The sequence below is a fragment of the Nannospalax galili genome, unplaced genomic scaffold, assembly GCF_000622305.1.
Source record: "Nannospalax galili isolate Female #2095 unplaced genomic scaffold, S.galili_v1.0 scaffold213, whole genome shotgun sequence".
In the NCBI taxonomy this organism is placed as follows: Eukaryota; Metazoa; Chordata; class Mammalia; order Rodentia; family Spalacidae; genus Nannospalax; species Nannospalax galili.
In genome coordinates, this window is record NW_008335195.1 from 1,103,464 (window position 1) to 1,125,720 (window position 22,257).

Consider the following 22,257-nt stretch of genomic DNA (forward strand, 5'->3'; position numbering starts at 1 on the left):
TAAATTTAAAAAAGAGAATAAAGAAAAGTAACCAAAGTAACATCCTATGCCCCCTGGGTGTTCTGCTGTGGCATCCCTATGTCTTGTGTAAACAGAAGTTCCCAGAAAAATGCCATCCCCTCCACTGACCCTTCTACAAGGCTAATTAAGTGATAGAACTTCAGTGATTATGGAGAGTTCATAATGTGACAAGTCCAGAGTCAGATTATTTGGGCCATCTTTAGCCTTCTTTTAAAATGTTTTATTTATTATTTATTCCCTTTTAATTTTTTGCCATATGAGGGTGGAGCCCAGGGCCTTGGGCAAGCTAGGCAAGCACCCTAGCCATGAGCCACCCCCAGCCCCAGACTCTTTGCCCTTTCTGTCTAGGGGTTTTTGGAGAACTTTTCAGAGACGGCTGATCGTAGGCTCCTTGGCAGTGCCTGCTGTCTGTGCATTGCTTACCAAGTGCTCTGCCAGTGTCACTTTCAGAGGATTTGTCAGCTCCCTGGTATTTATGTCCCTGCTATGTCCCAGCATCAAGTATATTTCCTGGCACATAGTAGGTGCTCAATAAACCACTGCTGCCTAAATTGGCCACTGTTCTAAGGCCTAAACTCAAGTTGTTAGGCTTAGCAGCAAGTGCCCATAACTGCTGAGTTATCTTGGTGGCACCACTTTGTTTTTTGAGACAGAGTCTCTCACTAGTCTTGAATTTACCACCTCAACTAACCTGGCTGGCCAAGGAGTGCAAGGACCTGCCTATCTCCTCCCCAGCATTGAAATTACTAAAACCTTCAGAAACAAACCAAACCAAAACAAACAAACTAAAATAGATAAGGAAGGTATCCATTTCCAAACATGAACACTAGCTATGTCAGCCGTGTGCACTGTCCTATGATGGCTACCCTTCTTTGTGCACTTGACCAGATTTAGAATCATCTTGGAGATGGTGAGGCACACTTCTGGGTATGAGGGTGTTTTCAAAGGATTGACTAAAGGGAGAAAAACCCCTGGAGAGCACCATCCAACGAGCTAAGACCATGAATGGAATGAAAGGGAGAGGAGAGGAGAGCCTGGACCTATGCCATCCACCTTTGTCTGACTCCTGGTCCACCATCACATGAACTACTCCACTCCACCATGCTTTCTCACCATGAATGACTGAACACTATGAAACTGTGAGCCAAAATAAATCCTCCCCCCCTTAAGTTGTTTCTGGAAGGTATTTTTGACACAGCAATGAGAAAAAAAATGAGTGGCCTTAAAAGATGTCTGTCTTTCAAACAGAAAGGTACAAGATACACAAAGAAACAAGGAAGAAAAGTAAAACCAGATTCCAACATGACGCAGATGTTGACACCATTGTCTGTTGCATGTCACACAAGACAGTAAGAATAGCAATAGCTAATGTGTTTAAAGGAAACACTCAAGAGAAAAAGACTGGAAATTCAGCTCGGTGATGCAGCACTTTCCTATCAAATTCAAGGCCCTGAGTTTGAGTCCTGCACAAAAGAAAGCAGAAACAAAAGCAAAACCCTCAAGGGAAAAGACAGTGGACAGAATGCATGATCCTATGTGGAACTTTAACAGTTATGTGGAACCTACACAAAAAGACTCAAATGGTAATGGCAAAATAAAACATGTTAATAAGGTTGAAAATGCTTCATTTATTTTGATAATATAACCAGTGTAGTTGAGGAAAGAATCAACATCTTGAAGACAGGTAAATATGAGTTAAGCAAACTGAAACACAAAAAGAAAAAAACTGGGGAGTGGGCTGGAGCTGAGTATCCAAAAGTCATAGGAAAAGTTCATGTCATCTAAGGTGTGTGCACTTGGGAGCCTAGGAAAGAAGAAAAACAGGGAAGAAAAAATATCTGATTAATATTGTTATTAACATTAACATTAGAAATGTTAATAACAGATACTGATCTGAAAGTCAAAATTCTCCAATACCAAACAGAATAAATGCATCTAGCCCACCCCTAAAAATCTAACACATGTATTTAAAATGCTGGAGCACAAACACACACAAAAAGAATGTCCTGAAGGTAACCATAGGGGTAAACACACTGTATATAGATAAAATGGATATGATGCACAGAAGCTTCTCATCAAAAACTACTCAAATCAGCAGAAAAAAAATAACAAAGAACTGAAGAAAAAAACCCTTCTGATTCCAGAATTCTACAGATAATAAAATATCTGTCAGAAATGAAGAACATATACACAAACCAGGGGCAAACAAAATCTTTTTGCAAAGGAAAAGATAACAGTTTGGGCTTTTTAAAACAAATTGATTTAATTGTGTGTGAGTGCAAGCATACTGCTAATGTGTGTAAGTGTGCACATGCTTGTGCATGCGGAGGCCAAAAGGCAGCATCAGATGTCCTCCTCTATCGGGTCCGATCTGTTCCTTTGGGGCAGGGTCCTTCCCTGAGCCTGGGGCTCATCTGGCTTGAGCTGCTGCAATCTGAATTCTGGTCCTCATGATTGCACAACAGGTGCTTGTAACCTTATCGGCCATCTCTCCAGCCCTTAGCTGAGGCCTTTTGAACTGCATATGGCCTCTTTGACATGTTCTTTGTTGTGTTGTCATGACTGGTTGTTTTGCTTTAAGGTAAGCAAAATGAAATTCTAATATTCTTTAAAAATTTGAAAATACTTTCTGAGCTGCTGGTTCTACCACTTCTGGAAAGATAATGTTCCCCTGTTCCTCAAAATGACTTGGACATTATATGTAAAGATAGATATTAAAGAGTCTAAAGTAGAGAGAAGAAAAGAGACAAGCTGATGGCCTCTGCACCTGCGAAAACACACAGCAGCACATTCCACAGGGTTTCTTTTTGCTTCACAAATCCCAAGCTAGTAGTAGAGAAAGCTGGGGTTGGAAGCCAAAACAAAAATGCTAAAGCCTAACGCTTGCTTGCCAAAGGGCCAGAAAGAGGCTGCCCTCAACACAGAAAACCTGTAGACTATAACTGCTCAATTAAACACAAACCGCAGAGAACGATACGTTCCTACTCCGCCTGATACCAGCAAGGCCAGGGATGGCTGAGCCTTCAACCCAGCAGTAGTAGCACTCTAGGCCCCATCCATGTGGCATGTGAAAAGATCAGGACTTCATCTCCTGAGCAGTGAGGTGGTCACACCATTATGCCAGTGGAGAGCATGTGGGTGCCAGCACTTCTGTCATCTGCGGACAGAAACCAGGCAACTCCCTAGAGGCAGCACCCTTCCCCTTCTCTCCTAGTGGAAGACTCCTCACTTTCACCACTGCCCAGCAGCAATTAAACCAACCCCCATAGACCAGCAGGGGATCAGAAACAGGCATTCCTATTCATTCCAGCAGGGGTGGCCCAGCAAAGGCCTGCAAAAAGCCCCAGTGCCGCCTGCCCACCAGTAATCACGGGCTCTAGCTATCCACAGAGGCCATCTGTAACCCTGGGCTTTTACCTTTTTGAGTAGCAATATGGCTCCACCCCATGCTGGGGAATCTTCTCTAGAGGCAGCAAAACAAAGGTGAATTCAAGTCAGACTCACACAGTATGGTATCAAAACCATGCAGATTTCAACTGAAAGTCACCAACACTGTGAAGATGGAGATGTCTGTTTTATCTGATCAGGATTTTAAAGCTGGAGCTCAGCACCAAGCCTGTCAACCTGAGTTCAATCTCCAGGAGCCCCATAGTAGAGGAAGAAAGAAAATTCTTCTCTGATTTCCACAGGGGCACTGAGGCATGCATGTACCCATGTAAGAGTGAAACCACTGAGGACAAGTCAGCCTTCGGGTTGCAACAGCAAGAGGTTTATTTAGTACACAGGTACCTGTGGGCACAAAGTCTCCTCGGAGGACTTGCGCGCCCCCATGCTGGGTTTTGGCACTTTTATAGAGCAGAAGCGGGGTACAGAAGCAGAAGCATGGTTATTGGCCCATTCAAACGAGTACAAAGCATGAGGAAGTTAAGTTGCTAAATTCTGGGTGGGTGACTTATGGTACAGATGTTATTTCCTGATTTCCTGGTATCGAGCCCCGGGGATTGCCAGATGCAGATGGCTTGACCACTACGTCCTGTTTTTCTGATAAGCTAGTTTCTCAATGCTTGACCTCTTGTCAGGCATTCCTATCAGGTGGCCTCATGGCGCCTAGGTTTTTCACCCACACACACACAGATACACTGAATAAATATAAATGAATAAATAAATATTACAATTTTAAAAGATTATAAATCAATCATGAAAATAATTCAATGAATAGTTGCAAACAGATGGAACAAATAAATAAAAATTGCCAGCAGAGAAATGAAAAATAAAGAAAAACAGAAATAAATTACAGACATTTTTATACAATGTCCAAATAGAAACCAGTATAACAGAGGAAAGAATTTGTGAGACAATGCACCTATAATCCCAGCACTCAGGAGATGGAGGCAAAAGGACCACGGAGGGTTAACCTTGTCTACATAGTGAGTCCAAGTTTATCTTGGGCTAAAATGAGACCCTATGTCTAACTAACTAACTAACTAACTAACTAACTAGCTAATAATTAAAACTTACTAACAACTAACTAGCAGAATCAGTGGCTTTGTAGGTGTGGAAAAACAAACTGCCTGATCAGAACAGCAGAGACAAAACACTAAACAAATTAATACAATCTCTGATATTCATGTCAGTGATCCACAAAAAAGAGAAAGGGGCTCAGAAAATGACTCAATGGATTGGTGTAGTGCCTGCCAAAAAGCACCCACTTAAAAGCTGTGGCATTCATCTGTAACCACAATACTGGGAGTAGCAGGGACAGGCAGATTCCCGAGGCTCACTGGGCAACCAGTCTAGCTGAAATGGAGCCTCTTAGGTTCAGTGAGAGACCCTGTCTCAAAAAATAAGGTGGAGAGTGATAGAGGATGACATGTGAATTTGACTTCTTATATCCACATGCACACATATGCAGACACCCCCCCATACACACGCACACACACACACACACACACACACACACACAAACCATGCACACACAGAAGAAAAAAGATGTGAAGGAAAGAAGGGAGTTGAAAAAAACGAATCAAAGCTATTCTGGCTAAAAATTTCCAAATTTAGTCAAAAACAAGATTTCAGAATTTCAGAGAGCTAAGCAGGATTAACCCAAATATTCTACCTGCAAACAGATCTTTGCCAAATTTCTGAAAAGTGAAGACAAAGGAAAAAGTCTTGAGAGCAGCAAAAGCAATTCCACCAATCCTGAAAGGGACAAACAATCCACATGGTAACAGACTTCCCAACAAACCCACAGAGGAAATACCAGAACATTTTTTCAAGTGCTGAAGAAAAAACAACATGGAATTCTACACTCGGAGAAAGTGTCTTTAAAAGATGAAGAACAGAATAGTCTTCTGTCACCATTAGTTCAGTCTGAAAGGGTCAGCTGAAAGGAGTTTTCTAGACATAATGGAAATTTTCCAAGAGGGACACTTAGAATATTGGGAAGGAATAAAGAAATAAATAAAAACTCAAAATGGGGGATTGGAGAAATGGCTGAATGGTTAAAAGCACTTCCTGCTCTTCCAGAAGACACAAGTTCAGTTCCCATCTCCCTTGTTAGGTGACTCACAGCAGTCTGCAGCTCCAGCTCCAGGGAATCCAGTGTCGTCTACTGGCCTCTGAGAGGACCTGCACACATGTGCACATTCCTACACACTGATATACGCACATACACAAAATTAAAAATAATAAAATAAATTGTAAAAAAATCAAAATGTGGTCTGGAAGGAGTTAAAGGTGGGGAGTGGGAGGTATGTATGACCAAAATATATTTTATACATAAACAAAATTCTCAAAGAATAAATTAAAATATCAACAAATAAAACAAATCAAAATGAAAAATCCAAAATGATGTGTGATACATTGTCCTCTGTTTGCATCCTCTAAATTCTGGTTGATAGTTAAAACAAAAATTATAACTCTGACTTCTGTGAATCCAAATGTATATAGAGGAAAATTTAGATAATTATACTAGAAACTTGGGAACATAAAAGAACCTACTGGAAGTTGTCTATATTTTACTTAAATTGGTAAAGTTTGGACAATAGTAAGATGCACTATGATTTATAAAAATATATCATCAAAGAAAAACCACTATTATCTAAACCACAAACTATCTGAAGATAGCCACTAAAGTAGCTATGGATAAATCGAATTGGAATTCTAAACTATGATCACGTAATCCATAAGGAAAACCAAAATTTAGAAATTAACCACAGAGAGCTCAAATGGGGTAGACAGTTTTCCTGACGATGACAGCATGGATTGTACTCTGGCCTGCACACACACACATACACACACTCACACACATACACACTCACGTGGACTTGCACACACATATGCACATACAAACATGCATAAAAAATAAACAGAGAAAGGAAACACAGAACAGAAAACAAAAATTTAAACATCAGGCTTAAACCCATTCATATATCAATAATGTTTTAAATGTACCTATTATAAACTCGACAATTAAAAGACAAAAGATTACAGAGGACATAAAGAAATTACCCAACTACATACTATCTATAAGTAATTCATTTATAATGGGATAAGAAAGTGGATATTCAAAAGATGCAAAGATACCACTTAAGTATTAATCAAACAAAGCATAAATATAAATAACTGTTAAATCAGATTAAGTAAGCCTCAGAGCAGAATAAACGTCCAGAGACAGAGAGGGTTGTTAACTGATAAAACATTCAGTCCACGGAGAATATATAAAAATTCTAAATGTGCTGGCATCAAACAACAGAGCTGCAAAATTTGGAAAAAAAGCTGATAGAACTAAAAGAAAATATATACTAGTCCTTAAGTGGAGTTAGAGAATTTGATATCAATATCTAGTTAATTGATACTACAACTAGACAGAACAGAGCAAGAAATGGAGCTCAGCAAAGTCATCTATCTAAACACATGGACAGTTCTAGAAAACAAGAGCAGACCATATTCTTTTTAAGCTCACAGAAAACAAATGCTTAGATAAACCAGACCCTGGGTCACAAAACAACCAACTAGTTTCAGCTGTTACAATGGCGTACTGGTAGGAAATGCTGAAGAGGATCATAAGTTTGAGACCATCCTGGGCTAGACCTTGTGTCTAAGGAAATGACACAGTGGGTTATGAGCACCTGTGCAAGCATAAGGATTCGAGTTCAGATCCTTAATACCTACATAAGAAAAGAAAAAGGGGGGAGTTGGAGAGATGGATAAGTGGTTAAGAGCACTTGCTGCTCTTGTAGAAGGCCTAGGTTTGGTTCCCAGAACCCACACCGAACAGCTCACAACCACCTGCAACTCCTGCTCCAGAGAATCCAATGCCTTCTTCAGGCCTTTATCTGCCAATAAACAATAAGTTCCAGGTTCAGTGAGAGACCCTGTCTTAAGGGGTTAAGGCAGAGAGTGATATTGGTGCCCTTTCTGGCCTCCACATGTACACACACATGCACACACACCACTGCATATATACCACACATACACAAAATTTCAAAGATTAAAATATTACACTGTATGTTGTCTGACCACAATGGAACCAAAATAGCATAATAAAACCTAGTGAAGATTAGAGCAGAAATCAATGAAATTGAAAACAGAAAACCAATAGACGCAAAAGCTGGTTCTATGACAAGTACAAAAAGAGAAGACATGAGCTGCCAGGTGAAACATCAGACAGTGTTAAAGAGCCAGTGGACATCAAAAGAAACGCTATTACAATAGCTCAAGATCTGGATATGTAACAATGGAACAGAGGAGACAGGCTGAAAATAAACCACATGACTGTATTGCTTTTTTACAAAAGTACAAAAGCAATTCAACCTAGAAAACATTTCAGTGAACAACTAGCTCAAAAAAGAAAACAAACAGAAAATGTCTATCAGTACCTCAAATCTTCAAAAAAAAAAAAAAAACACTCCTAAGTTAAATGGAACAGGGACTTATGAATTTAAATATAAAACTACAGAACTATTTTAATAAATATAATAAAATCTTTGGGATCTAGTACTAAGCAAAGACTTGACACAAAGAAAGCATGATCCACAAGGAAAATGATAAAGTAGACTTTATTAAAATTAAAAATGTTTGTTTGAAAAAAGACTCAATGCAGGTTCACCTGTCTGCCTGTTGCACCTAAGCTATGCTGTTGAATCTTCATTGCTAACCTGGCGGGGCCCTGAATCACTAGGAATGAGCCACTGGACATGTGTGTGAGGGGGCTTCTAGACTGTGCTAACTGAAGAGGGAAGACATGCCCTACATGTGGGCAGCACCATCCCATGGGCTGGGGTCCTGGACTGAACACAAAGGAGAAAGAGAACCTAGTACCAGCATTCCTCTCTGCTTTCTAACTGTGGACACAACACCAGCAGCCACCTCAAGATCCTGCCAGCATGTCTTTCCCACCATGATGAACAGCATCCTGGAACTGTGATCCTAAGTAAACTCTTTCTTTGTTTTTGTTAGGTATTTTGTTAGGTATGGAAGAAAATAGGAAACCTGCCTAGCTGCCTTGGAAGTCCTGACCTGCCCACATTAGCTTCACTCTTCAGTGACACTGAAACATCTCATTTCCCAGAATCCACACCTTCTGGAATGAAACAGAAAGGGGCCAAATATTCCTGTATCCAAAGAATTTGTCTCCATTGTCCACAGGCCCCAGAGTGAAATACCAGCCATAAATGGAGACTGTTGGCTGGCCGCAAGGAGTCAAGGCTGTGGGGCTCTGGGTCTGACTTCAGCAGCAGAGGACGCATTCATCGGTTCTTAAAACTCTGTAGCCTGCATAGTGGAGAGTGAGATGCAGAGCTGCAGAAAGCCGCCTCTGCCTGCAGCCTAAGGCTGAATGGCTGCCTCGCTCTCACTACTACTGTTCTGTTCTTCATTGACTATAGGAATGTTTCCCTCCATCTCTCCATGGCTCAGTTTTTTCATCATTAAAATGAGGAGGAAAGGAGGCTGGGGAGATGGCTCAGCTGCATCATACACATACAACTCTTCCAAAGGACTGGAGTTTGGTTCCCAGCACCCACATTGGGCAGTTCACAACCATCTGTAACTCCAGTTTCAGAGGCCCTGGCACCCTCTCCTGGACTCTTCAGGCAGCTGCACTCACATGCACATACCCATATACAGACACATCATACACATAATTGAAAATAAAATAAATTTTTTAAAAATTATTTTATGCATATGAATGTTTTGTCTGTGTGTAAGTGCACTCTTGTGTGCAATGCCCATGGAGGCCAGGAGAGAGCACCAGATCCCACGAAACTGGAGTTAAAGATGGTTGTTAGCCTGGGAACTGAACCTTAGTCCTCTGCAAGAGCAGCCAGTACTCTTAACAACCAAGCCATCTCTCCAGACCCAAATATTTTGTTTTTTAATAAAGGGATGGCTCTTACCTCCTTCTTGGGTGTCAACAATTACTTGTATGAAATCTGAGAATGGACTGTAGCCCTTGGCTCAAAAGGAACAAGAGATAGTTTATTCTGGAGCTAAATATGAGTGGCCAAGGTCTGGAAACATGAGTTCTGGTTACCCTAATGCCAGTTCCAACGTGGAATGAGTGGAGAGAACAAACACCATCCTCTGTGGTCCCCAACCACTCTATCTTCCAAGTCACCTCCTCTATGGACCTTAGGCTTGGTCAGTTTGTGCTCAGAATTCCAATGTAGACCTCTCTAGGTCCTTCCCTGTCATGGCTATCAGAGCTGACCCTAGTTTTCCTCTGCTTGGTGCATCAGTGACTCTCTATAATAGAATAATGCTGTTGTAGGTACTGACCTGAGTCCCAGAGGCACTTAAGTTTCCAGGTTCTTTGTTCTAGGGACATGCAGTATTAGACATAGATGCCTGAGAGTATCCTGACTCTATATGTGGTTTACATAGCACTCATCTCTCCCATGGGGTTGCATGCTCTCTTACCTGCAGCTCAGGTGGGGAAGTGTTGCCAGTCTCTGCCTACAAACTGCCTTTCTTTCATATGCTATTTTATGTCACTTTTTCCACTCCCTACTCTTCCTGGCACAAAAGGGGCCCTAAAGTTTAACCCCAAAGAACTAAAATTTCTCCATGATGAGGAGGTGGGGGGCAGGACTGAGGGAATCTCTGACTCTCTGGCTCCAAAATGGCAACTCCCTCCCCTCCAGGAAGGGCCCTCTCACAGTTCTGATAAATTATCTCACAGCCAAATCTACACAGCACATTCCTTGGTTTATGTTTCGTCTTTTCATTACATCCTAACACTGTTACAGGAAAGAAGGAGAGAAGAGGACTTTGTTCTCCATGGTTCTGGCCCAAACTGTGTATAAACACCACAATGATGCTAGGGCCCAGGTGCCTTCTACTTAGACCCTGTTCCTCTGGGAGCAGGAGCCTGCCATACTGAAAGATAGCATAGGGCTAAGATTGTTGCACAGGACTGATGTGAGATTAGCATATGAAAGAAACGGTTTGGAGAGAGGAAGACTGGAAATCTTCCCAATCAAGGCTTACTGATAACAGAGAATGATCTTGGCTGAGGCGGGGAAGATTGGGAGGAAGGCAGATATATACAAATGATCCATAAAAGGTCAGAACCCCTGAGCACTTCTTTTATTTTTTATTGTTTGAGAATTCCATACATGTAGTGTTTTGATCAAATCCATCACCCATTCCCTCTCCCTCCAGTTCTACCACTATCCCCACCACCACTTTTCCCCTCCCAAATCCATGTGCTCTTTTTTTTTTTAAACCCACTGAGTTCACTTAGTGCTCCCTGTTGGTGCAGCAGTAGTAGGTAAAATAAGGCCATCTACTATCCCTGAATAAAATGGACTCTCCTTCCCCCAGCAGTCATCAATGCCAATAGCTTCTCACCTAGGAGCAAGACATCATGAATCTCTCCTCCATCCTTGCTGGGGATTTGGCTGGCTTGATCTTGTGCAGGTTTGTGTATGCAGTCCTCCCCCCACCCCCCCAGTCAGTGAATTCATATGTGCAACAGCATAGACAGCGCAGACATCCACTACTTCCGGCTCTTACTGTCTTTCTGCTGCCTCTTCCAAGATGATTCCTAAGCTTTGGGGGAAGGAAAGGTGTGATATAGATGTTCCATTTAGAGCTGGGTAACATTTCTTAATAAGTTGTATCTGCTTCTGCTATTGCCAATGTGTCCCTGCCCAGTTCCTTGAGATGAGAGCCTTGAAACTCCAAATAGGCGTTCACCAGACTTCAATATCCTCCAATCACAGCACCTCCCAGCCTCATTCCACACCCTCCTAAGCTATGCTCCTCAACTCCCAATACCCTCTCCCTTCATGGACCCTTCCCTCTAGTTCCCCCAGGGACATTCCTGATGCCATCTCAGCTGCACTTCGCCCCTCCTACTCTGACTCCAGGGCAGTCAGGGATTTAAATGGCTGCTTTCCCCTCAGTGCTTCCAGCTTCTCACTGTGTCCCACCACACTCAGGGTCACCAGACAATAAAGGCTTATACCCTTTTTGAATCTCAGCTAAGGCGGTGTATAGCCAGAACTTCTTAGTAGATGTTTATGGAAGCAAAAAATGAAAAGTGAGAGGAAGGAGGAGACAGAAGACAAAAAGGAGGAGAGGCAGAAAGAAGAGATGAAGAAGGGAAAGGGAGGGAGGAAGAGACATAAAAAATGGCATGTTTTACTACTCTGTAATATCTTGAAGCTCTGTGATGCTTTCCACTCACCATGTCTAACTACTGATAAAGATGTGAAATAAGGAAAATGGAAAGTTTACCAAATGCTCCAGTAAGACATATGGTCCAATTATTCCGACAAAAGCGTAGATCAAATATGACATATCTAAATTTCTGCCTGTGATATTTTTTTTTTTTTTTTTTGTGAACTGCAGTGACTGTCTGACTCTTAGCCCAATTAACACAGCCTAGCTATAGATCAAAAGGCAGCAGATATCCTGACCCCATGCATGGGCTATCTACTTTGTAAGCTATGATGACCAGGCAAACTCAGGAAGGCATTTTCCAGAGATAACATGGTACATCAATGAACAGAGCCATAGGGCCCAGGTGCCAACCATAAATGACATGATGACATGGAAAGTTTTATATAACCTCATTTGTACTTTGTTCGCGGCCCAGAATCTTGAAGCCTTTGCTGCTAATTCTTAGACCACATGCCTGTGAAAAATAAACAAGTTTTCCAACTCTCTCTGGGTAATGTGCTTGATCTCTTTGCTGTTCAAAGGATTTTTTTCCATAACATCAGGACAGACAGCACAGACTCCAACTTGACTCTGTGGGCTTACTCTCCGGTGAGCTAATCACAGCCCAAGAAGCAAGTTCACATGCAGGCCATGATGTCAGGAAATGAAAAGGACTCCCATCTATCGCTAGCCTTTCTTTTGTTCTCTCCAATTAGACCATGAAGACAGAAGCAACATAATGAGTGCCCATGCATTCTTTAGGGACTGAAGGGGGCGGGGCTTGCAAAAGGCAAAGGATCTAGGCCTCAAAGGAGGCCCATGTTTTCTTGGGCAGTTCAGACTCCTTTCAAAGCTAGAAAGGAACCCAAATTTAGAGCCATGGTAGTCATACCTCACTGTGCTGGCTCCCAACAAGTCTGTGTTGCCTCAGAAGTGAGAGTCCCCAAGTGTTTAGGCAGGCCACACAGTCACAGGAGCCCTTTAAACAGACTGACAATCAATCACAGCTTCCAAATTTGATCTGTCCAGTGACTGGGCAGGGGGGTCTCCATCCTGCCCACCAGCTGCTCTGTCACAGGATGTGGTCCTCCTGTCCTGAATGCCAATTTGAGAGCAGCCTGTAACTAAAAACCAAAGAAGGCTGCTCTCAAAGACTTAAGAGTAAACAGACAAAATGAAACATCACCTCTCAGCTCACTTTGAATGTTGAACTTCTGAATCGAGCGACCCAGAAACAAAAACAAAAGCAAACACCTAGATTAAAGGTTCTACGAGGTTGATGGATTAAACCTTCCTGATTGTAGAAAATCGGAATGTGACAGGTCTGAAGCCAAATTATCTTGAGCTACCTTTAGCCCCCCTTAATAGCCACCCATTCAGTCTGCCTCTGACCTAACATCCTGTAAATACTAGATAAAACATCTTAGAATCTACTAACTTAACTGATCACCAGCCCTAAAGCTAAGAATGTCCTCAGACAGCATCTGAGACCTGCAGCAGAGATTCCCCCAATAACCAAACTACTAATGAGTAGCCAAACTATTAATGCTCCCATTAGTGTATTTGAAAAATGCCTGAATTTATGACTTCCTTTTCTTTTGTTACTACAGAAAATTTTGGGGGCCTGGAGAGATGGCTTAGTGGCTAAGAGCGTTGGCTGCTCTTGCAGAGGACCTGGGTTCCGTTCCCAACAGCAACATGACAGCTAACAACCATCTGTAACTCTAGTTCCAGGAGCTCTGAAGCCCTCTTCTGGAGTCTGTGGGCATTGCTGGCACAGGTACAATTACATATATCCAGGCAAAATACTCCTGCACATAAAGATAAATAATAAATAAATAAATAATAAATAAACAAACTGGCAGAACAGTTACCACATTGGAACATGGTATTTGAGGTAACATGAATCCATGTTCCTAGACCATGGTCACTCATATTTGACTCTAGAATAAGTCCTCTCTTGTTTTCATCAGCGTGAGAACAGTGGTTGGGTTTTGTTGTTATTTTCTGAGAATTTCATACATGAGTATTGTCTTTGCATTATTTCCATCCTCCTAGTCTCCCACGAACTCCTCCCTGTATACTGCACTGAGTCCATTAAGTGGTGCTCATGTGCACCTGTGTTTAGCCACTCAGGGAGCTAGTCCCTGTAGAAAACTGATTCTCCTTCTCCCTCCACCAGCATCCATCGATTGCTTGTAGCTCTTCATCTTGAGGTGAGACCCCATGACATTCCCCCAACCCACCTTGGCATGTCAATTGGTTTTGTCGTTATGCAGATCTCATTAGACAACCATACTGTAGAGATTTCATTGGTGTAGCTTCTCTTCAATGTCTATAATGTATTAACTATCCCCTGGCTCTTAAATTCTTTCTACTCCCTCTTCCTCAATGTTCCTTGAGTTTTGAGTATAGAGGTTGCATTGTAGATGTGTCACTTAGGGCTGGGCACCTCACAGTTACTTGTTCTCAGCATTTGACATGCTGTGGAATTTTGTAAAGTCTCCATCTGTTGCAAAAAGAAATTACTTTGATGAGTGGTGAGAGGCACCCTTGACTGTACAAATAAGGACAAGTATTTAGAATACAGTAAGAAAGTATGCTTGGCCCAGGGAAGTGACAGAGTAGGTTTTTCTCTAGGGTCTTTGATTTCTCCGGTCATGTGTACTTGGATATGTTTACAGTACTGCACATGATTTCCCTCCCATTAAGAGGGCCTTAAGTCCAACTAGATAGCTGTTGTTTATTCCCAAGGTAAAAGTGTCACTAATGCACCAACTGAGATAATTTGCTGGGCTGGTCATTGTTGTGGTGGTAGACTGTACAACTGGGTAGAATCTTTAATTGTTTTTTTCCCTTGGAAGCTAACATAGTATATTCTGAATCTATGAGAGTTAGTCTTTAAGGAGGAGGCTTCCTGGTCAGTTCCAGCTTAATTACTCCAAGTCCTATGTCTAAAATCTGTTCAGTCTTTAGCAATAGGGTCTAACCCTCAAGTTCTAAGAGGCAATAAAGGATGATAGCAATAGCCTGTGTTATTTGGGGAGTCTCTTGAACTACCCAGGTCAACAATTCAAAGGGACGTTTCCCATGGTGGGTACTGTGATTTTTCTTATAGCCATAATCTATAAAAATAGACTCACATTTATATCATATGTGTATTTTTCAGTAGGCTTATTAAATACTATATTTCCCTTTGAGTTTTCATGTCTCTTAAGTATTATTTATCTCTCTTTCCTCTCTCTGCCCCTGTAAGCCTTCCCTCCTCGATCCCCAGTTAAAATACCCCCATTTTCCCCTTGATATCTCCTGTTTTCCATTATCCCCATCTCTCAAGCTCCTTCTTCCCTTATTCTACTTGGCTACCTTCCATTTTCCTGGTTCCGGTGGTTATATCAGGATATATATTCATATCTAAGGATTTGGAGTAAGAATCACAAATAAGAAAGAATATGCATCACTTGTTTTATCAAGTCTGGGTTACCTCACTTATTATAACAGTTTCTGGTTCCATCCATTTATCTGAAAACTTCATGATTTCCTTGGGTTTTTTTCCTCCTCTGAGTAGAACTCTGTAGTGTAATTGTGTCACGTTTTCATTATTCATTCATTGGTTGAGAGACATTTAGGTTGTTCCCATTTCCTAGCTATTGTGAAGAGAGAAGCAACAAAAATGGCAGAGGAAGTATCTCTAGGATATTGAATCCTTGGGATATATACAAAGCAGTGCTATAGGTGTATCATATAGTAGATCTATTTTTAGTTTTTAAGAGTTCTCCACACTGATTTCCACAGTGGGTGAAATCGTTTTGCAACGCCACCAGCAGTGAATGTGGGTTCTCCTTTCCCCACATCCTTGCCAGCATTTGGTATCATTCATGCTCTTGATTTTAGCCATTCTGACTGGGGTAAGATAAAAATCTTCAAGTTGTTTTATTTTGCATTTCTCTAATTGCTGAGGATGTTTAACCCTTTTAAGGTATTTCTTTTGAGAATTCTGTTCAGATCTGTAGCCCATTTTTATGGGTCACTTTCTTTGTTGATTCTTTGCTTTGTATTGTTTTCTTTGTTTCTATTTCATTGATTTCTACTCTTATTTTTATTATTTCTTTTTATCTGTTGGGTTTGAGTTTTGTTTGCTTCTGTTTTTCCAAATTCTTGAGTTGTATCATCAAATAATTTATTTGTATTCTTTCTGATTTTTTAATGTAGGCACTTGGAGCTATCAACTTCCCTCTTAGGACTGCTTTTAATGTGTCACAGAGATTTTGTTGTGTTATGATTTTACTTTTATTTAGTTCCAGAAGTATTTTTGTTTCTTTATTGGTTTCTTCTTCAACCCATTCATCATTCAGGAGTATGTTGTCTCCATGAGTTCATGCAGTTGCCTTTTGCTTCTGCTGTTGATTTTAAGATTTATTGCATTGTGGTCTGATAGAACACGTGGAATGATTTCAATTTTTTCTTTTTGTTGAAGTTTATTTTGTATCCCAGTATGTGATCTCTTTTAGGGAAACTTCCATGGTCTGCTGAGTCAAATGTATATTCTTTGGTGCTTGGGTGGAATATTCTATAGATGTCTGTTAGGTCCACTTGATTATGTTATCATTTAATTCAGATGTTTCTTTGTTTATTCTTTGTCCAGATGACCTCTCTATTGGAGAAAGCAGTGTGTTGAAGCTACCTACTATTACTAAGCTGAAGTTAATCTGTCTTGAAGTCCAGTAGTACACTTTTTATGAAATTTGGTGCACTACAGTTTAGTACCTATATGTCTTCTTGGTTGATTGTTCCCGTGATCAGAATGAAGTGACCTTTTTTTTAGTTTGAAATCCATTTTTTCTGGTATTAGACTAGCAATGCTTGCTTGATTCTTTGTGCCATTTGCTTGGAATATTTTTTTTACAACTTTTCACTCTAAGATGGTGACTGTCCTTGAAGTAAGGTGAGTTTCTTGTATACAACGAAATGATGGATTTTGTGTCTTAGGCCATTCAGCTAGCCTGTGTCTTTTGACTGAGGTGTTGAGGTCATTGATATTTAAAGTTATTGAAAGATATATATTGGTTACTGTCATTTTATTTTCTGTTTATGTTCTGGGTTTCCATAATTATAGCTTCATTTGTTTTCCTTTCATAGCTTCTTGGGTATGGATGTTCTTTTCTTCAGTCCTTTGTATTACTTTAAATATTCTCTGTATGGCTGGTTTGGTAGACGTGAATTCTTTCAACCTATTTCTATTATTGAAGATTTTTCTTTCTCCTTTGATTATGACAGACAGTTTTACTGGAAAAAGAAGTCTGAGTTGGTACCTGTAGTCATTTAGAACTCAGAATACATTGCTCCAGCCCCTTCTGGCTTCTAAAGTTTGCATTGAAAAGTTGGTTGTTAATTTGATGGGTTTTCCTTTATATGCAATTTACCGATTTTTCTTGTAGCTTTCAGTGGTCTCTGTGCTTTGTACATTTAGTATTTTTACTATGATATGCTGTGGGGGGTTTCTCTTCTAGCCCTATTTAATGATCTGTGTGCTTCTTGTATCTATATGGGTATGTGTTTTCTTAATTTAGGGACATTTTCTTCTGTAATCTTATTGAAGATCTGGTCAGTGCCATTGACCTGAGATTCTTCTCCTTCCTCTATGCCTATAATTCATAGATTTATTCTTTGTGTGGTCCCACAACTCCTGCATATTCCATTCCTGTGTTTTAATGTGTTTTCATATTCTTTGCTTGAGTGCTCCTTTTCTCCAATTTTATCTTTCAGTCTTGATATTCTATTTTCCATTTGATTCATTCTTCTGGTGAGACTTTCTCCTGCCTTTTCTAATTGACTGAGTTTTCAATTTCATCTTCATTTCAGCTTGGGTTTTCTTCAATAATTCTATTTCTTTGGTGAATTTACTCTTCAAGTCTTTCTTTTTCTTTCTTTTTGGTCTTTTTGAGATAGGGTCTCCCAGTAGCCCCAGACAGCCTAGAACTCACTATGTAGACCAGGCCACTTGAACTCACAGAGATCCACCTGCCTCTGCCTCCTGAGAACTGGCATTAAAGGTATGCACCACAACTACTGGCTTTTCCCAAGTCTTTCTTTGTCTTTGTTATTTCTTTCAGCACTATGTTTGAATTTTTCTTGAGCTTCAGTCAGGAGTTTATTTCTATCCTCTTGAGTTTCTGTAGTTGTTTGTGGGTTCTTTAATGACCCTGAATTCTTTGATCATGTTTATGATTTTTTTAAAAAAATTCTGTGTCTTTAGATTCCTCTTGGTATTTCTTATTTTATGCCACTTCTATAGAAGTGGTAAAATTTGGTGGTAAGATTATTGTGTTGTGGGCATATAGGCTTCTTCCTTCTTCTTTTTTTTTTTTTTTTTTTGTTTACCTTATTTAATATTTTATTATTTTACGTGTATGAGTGTATTGCCTGCATGTATGAGTGCACCCGCGTCATGCAATGCCTCGGAGGTCAGAAGAGGGCTTCGGATTCCCTGTCAGGTATGAAATTCTAACCTGCTGTTGTTGAGTAGAAGTTTCGTTCTCTTTTTATTGCTTTTGTGGTTTGGTTGATTTCTGATCAGGTATGAAAAGATAGTTTGTGCTTCAGGTTTCCACTTTTGATATTTTATTGGATGGACAGGGTGATTTCAGTATGATCCAGTGTGCCAGCTGGGCAATCAAAACTAGAAGTGTGAATGTGGAGACTGAAGAAAGTGGGTGCATTCTAATATCTCACCAAGGTGTGTGAGCCACAGTGCTTCCTGTCCTGGGGAGGATAACTGTGTTTTACATCACAATGTCTGTTGTGGCTTGAATGAGCCATGTCTCCATTGACTCATGTATTTGAATATTTGGTCCATAGTTGGTGGTGCTGTTTGGGAAAGTTCTGAAACACTTAGGAGGTAGAGACTTAATAGATGAAGTACATCGCTAGGGGCAGACTTTGAGGGATTATAACCTCACCTCACTTCCTGTCTCCTCTCTCTGCTTCCTGTGTGTAGATGAAAATGTGATCAGCCAGCTTCCTGCTCTGGCCACCATGCTATGCCTTTTCGTCCATGATGGACTCTTTCCTTCTAAAATCTTAAGCTAAAATAAGTTCTTTCTTCTGTAAGTTGTATTGGTCATATTTTATCCCAGCAACAGAAAAGCAACAATGGCTTAGATAGAACTTCCTTAAATTAAAAAAAACAAAAGATAGAAAAGTTACATTTCCTAGAATTTATCTTTAGTTCTATCACAACCCTCCAAACTTTCTATTTTTTAACATTTCTTTTAAATTTTGATACAGCTTCTATCCTCTTATTAATTTTTATGAGCTATTTCATTTCTTTTTAGTTGCTTTTAAATTCCAATTAAAGTAAGCTGTCCATTTATGATACTTAAGTGTATTGCCTATGACTTCTAGTTTAGCATACACAAAATGAAAATATCAAATCTTTCTCATTTCTCCTAATATTTGCAAGTTGAATGAATGTAATTATCAAACCCAAATATCATACCAAATGGTAGTTTTTCTTCAAGTATTTCTTCCTTTCTTGAAACTCTATTTCCTATTTTCTCTTTAAAGTTGCATATATCTCTGTCGGCTAGTGAGATAGTGAGATCTGTGTTGAAGAACAGACTTATGTGCTGCTCATGGAAGCAGCTCTCACCCTGAGACTAATTCCTTTCACTATACCTTGGGCCTCTACTGTATAGTACAAAAATATGACAGGGCTCAAGACCCTGAGTGAACCAACACCTCTTCTGTGTGTCTTCCCCAAGAGTAGGTGTGTCTACCCCAAGAGTAGGTGTGTTTTCTTGGCCTCCCATGCAAAGCTATTAGCTCCCACTTACATTTTTACTTTGTTAGGCTACAGGAAACAAGTGTCCAGCACTCCTAGCATTTCTAAACTAAAAGTGGCAAGGTTGCACAGAAAAACACAAAATTGGATGTTGGAGTGGCAAGAGGAAAAGGCCAAATATTAGCTAGCAAATGCTCTGAAAACAAAAACAAACAAATGTTCTGAAAACAAAATAAAAGGATATCCAATGTTGAGAAGATACCAAAGGACCATCAAGCAAACCACAGGCTACAGAAAGGATTCCTCAACATGTACCAGGAAGGTAGTACAGGCTGAAGGGCACAAAAGGCACATATACCACCTGTCACTGACCCAGTAAATTCCTTGGCAGAAGTGGACCAGCCTTGGGTCCCTGTATTCTGAGGCCAAGGTGGTTGATACAGAACACAAATCTCACCTTAAATGGAGTAAGATATAATTTATTGTTGAGCCAAAATATAAGTGACCACGGCACAGACTCCCAGGGACCCCTCTGTGCCACTCCAGCTCTTCTTGCTCTTATTGTTTCTCCCCCACATCTTTACCTGGGAGCCAAAGATTTCTTTTCTGGTAATTACACAATTAAAACCACTAGTGTGCTTTTAGATAGGCCCACTGGAGGAGTACCCCCGATATCATGTCCAATGCCCCCATTAAGTTTGAAGAAGTCAGATCAGTCATCACCCCACTTCCCTTAAAGACAGTTATGGTTACCTCTTTAGAGGGAGAGGATGATGAGAATAAAGGTAAAAAAAACCCAAAGAAAAGTGACTACTTTCTGTCTTAGCTAAAAGCTGGAAATGTCCTCGTGTATGTTAAGAACCTAGTTCTTGCTGGAGGCCAGAGATTGGGTTTCCAGGGCCCTAGAGCCCCTAGCCAAGCACACCAAGCTAAGAAAGGCGCCACTTCTCTCAAAAACACCCATATCTGTACTATTTCTCAGTCCAAGATGACATTCTGTTACGACTGGATTAAAAAGCAGCATGCAGCAATGGGGAGTGTGTGCAAAGTCTGAACCCACTCCAATCAAGGCCACTGAGCAGAGGAGGAGGAAAGCACTGGGGATGGACAGGCCCTGCGGCAGGAGCCGGCAGAACGTGGGGGAGGAGGGCAGGCTGGCAGCGAGTAGAAGCTCTGTCATTGGGATAATTATTTGTGTTCATTAAGCATTTAGGAGGGGTGGCCATGTGCTAGTTATTGTCAAAACCCAAATCAGAATCTGAACCAATGCCTCTGGGAAAGCTTTCTTACCTCATTGAGCAGGATAAAAGGCAGGAAAAGGCACTAAGAAGTATTTTGGGTGTTGCACAGAGACAGAATCTTCTTATCACCAGAGAGCCCGTCTCTTTCCAGGGACACAGTGACCAGCATGAGAAGGTCAAAGCTGCTTCCTTCTCAGCTTTGGCCCTGCAAGCCAGGCTGCTGTGTGAACTTTTCCTCAGGAAACAGCTATTTACTCCAGACAGGGCACTAACAACAGATAAAAGAAACCATTCCACTCAAGTCTAGCTTGATGAACCAATGAGTCTAACCAGAGTTACTTAGAGAGTATGGATGAGTGGTTGCTTACAGGAGCGTGGGCAACTTCTGGTTATATCACTGAAGAAAGTTTCTCCACCAGCAACTGTTAACTGTCTCTATGCATTCTTGGGAAGGAACAGGGTCTTTTGAGTCCCTTCCCCTGCTTATAAATCTTGGGGAGGGGTGAGACCTGCTGAGCCCCTCTTCCCTTTTGATAGAAAATTGACTGAGTCTTGCACAGCTCTCCTTCCAATGATCACAGCTGTGGACAGTTCAAGAAGACAATGTTGGCTGGGCATCATGGTGCATACCTTCAATCCCAGCACTTAAGAGGCAGAGACAGGCAGATCTTAGGGAGCTTGAAGTCAGTCTGGCCTATATAGTGAGTTCCAGGCCAGTCAGGGCTACAGCCACACAGTAAGACCCTGGTTTGTTTGTTTGTTTGTTTGTTTGTTTGTTTGTTTGTTTGTTTGTTTTAAAAAAAGGAAAGGAAGAAGTCAATGGCCACGTTATACGTGGAGGACAGTGGTCCACAAGGCAGCATGCTTAGTAATTCTTGTAAACTGATGAGTCATCTCTGAGGCTGGCAGTACCCAGCAAGCAGGAGGCTTCCCTGGATGTCCAGCAGTCAGCCCACCATTCCTATTTGGCCATGGTCCTTTGGAGACAAAGATGAAAACAAGTTATTTTTGCACACAAGGGCTCCATAACTTCTAGGAAAGTTTCTATAATCTAGAAAAGTTTCCTTGGGAAATAACACAACTGATATATAAAATAACTGTCCCAGAGCCTGGAGATCTGACTCAGTCAGGAAAAGTGTTTGCTTTGCAAGCATGAGGATATGAGCTCAGTACCCAGAATTCATGTTCAAAACAAAACAACAACAAAGAAAGGCCAGATATGATACAGTAGGCTTATCTAGCACCAGGGAAGCAGAGGCAGGAGGTCCTCTGGGATTTACTTTCCATCCAGCCTATCCTACTTTGTAAACTCCAGACCAGAGAGAGACTTCCTCAAAAAAATACAAAGCCAGGCATAGTGGCTTATGCCTTTAATCCCAGCACTCAGGAGGCAAAGGCAGGCAGATTTCTATGAGACCAATTTGGTCTACATACTGAGTTCCAGGACAGCTGTGGCTACAGAGAAACCCTGTCTCAAAAAGATTTTAAAAAGACAAAAACAAGGTGGCTAGTGTCTTGAGGGGTGACGACTGAAGCTGACCT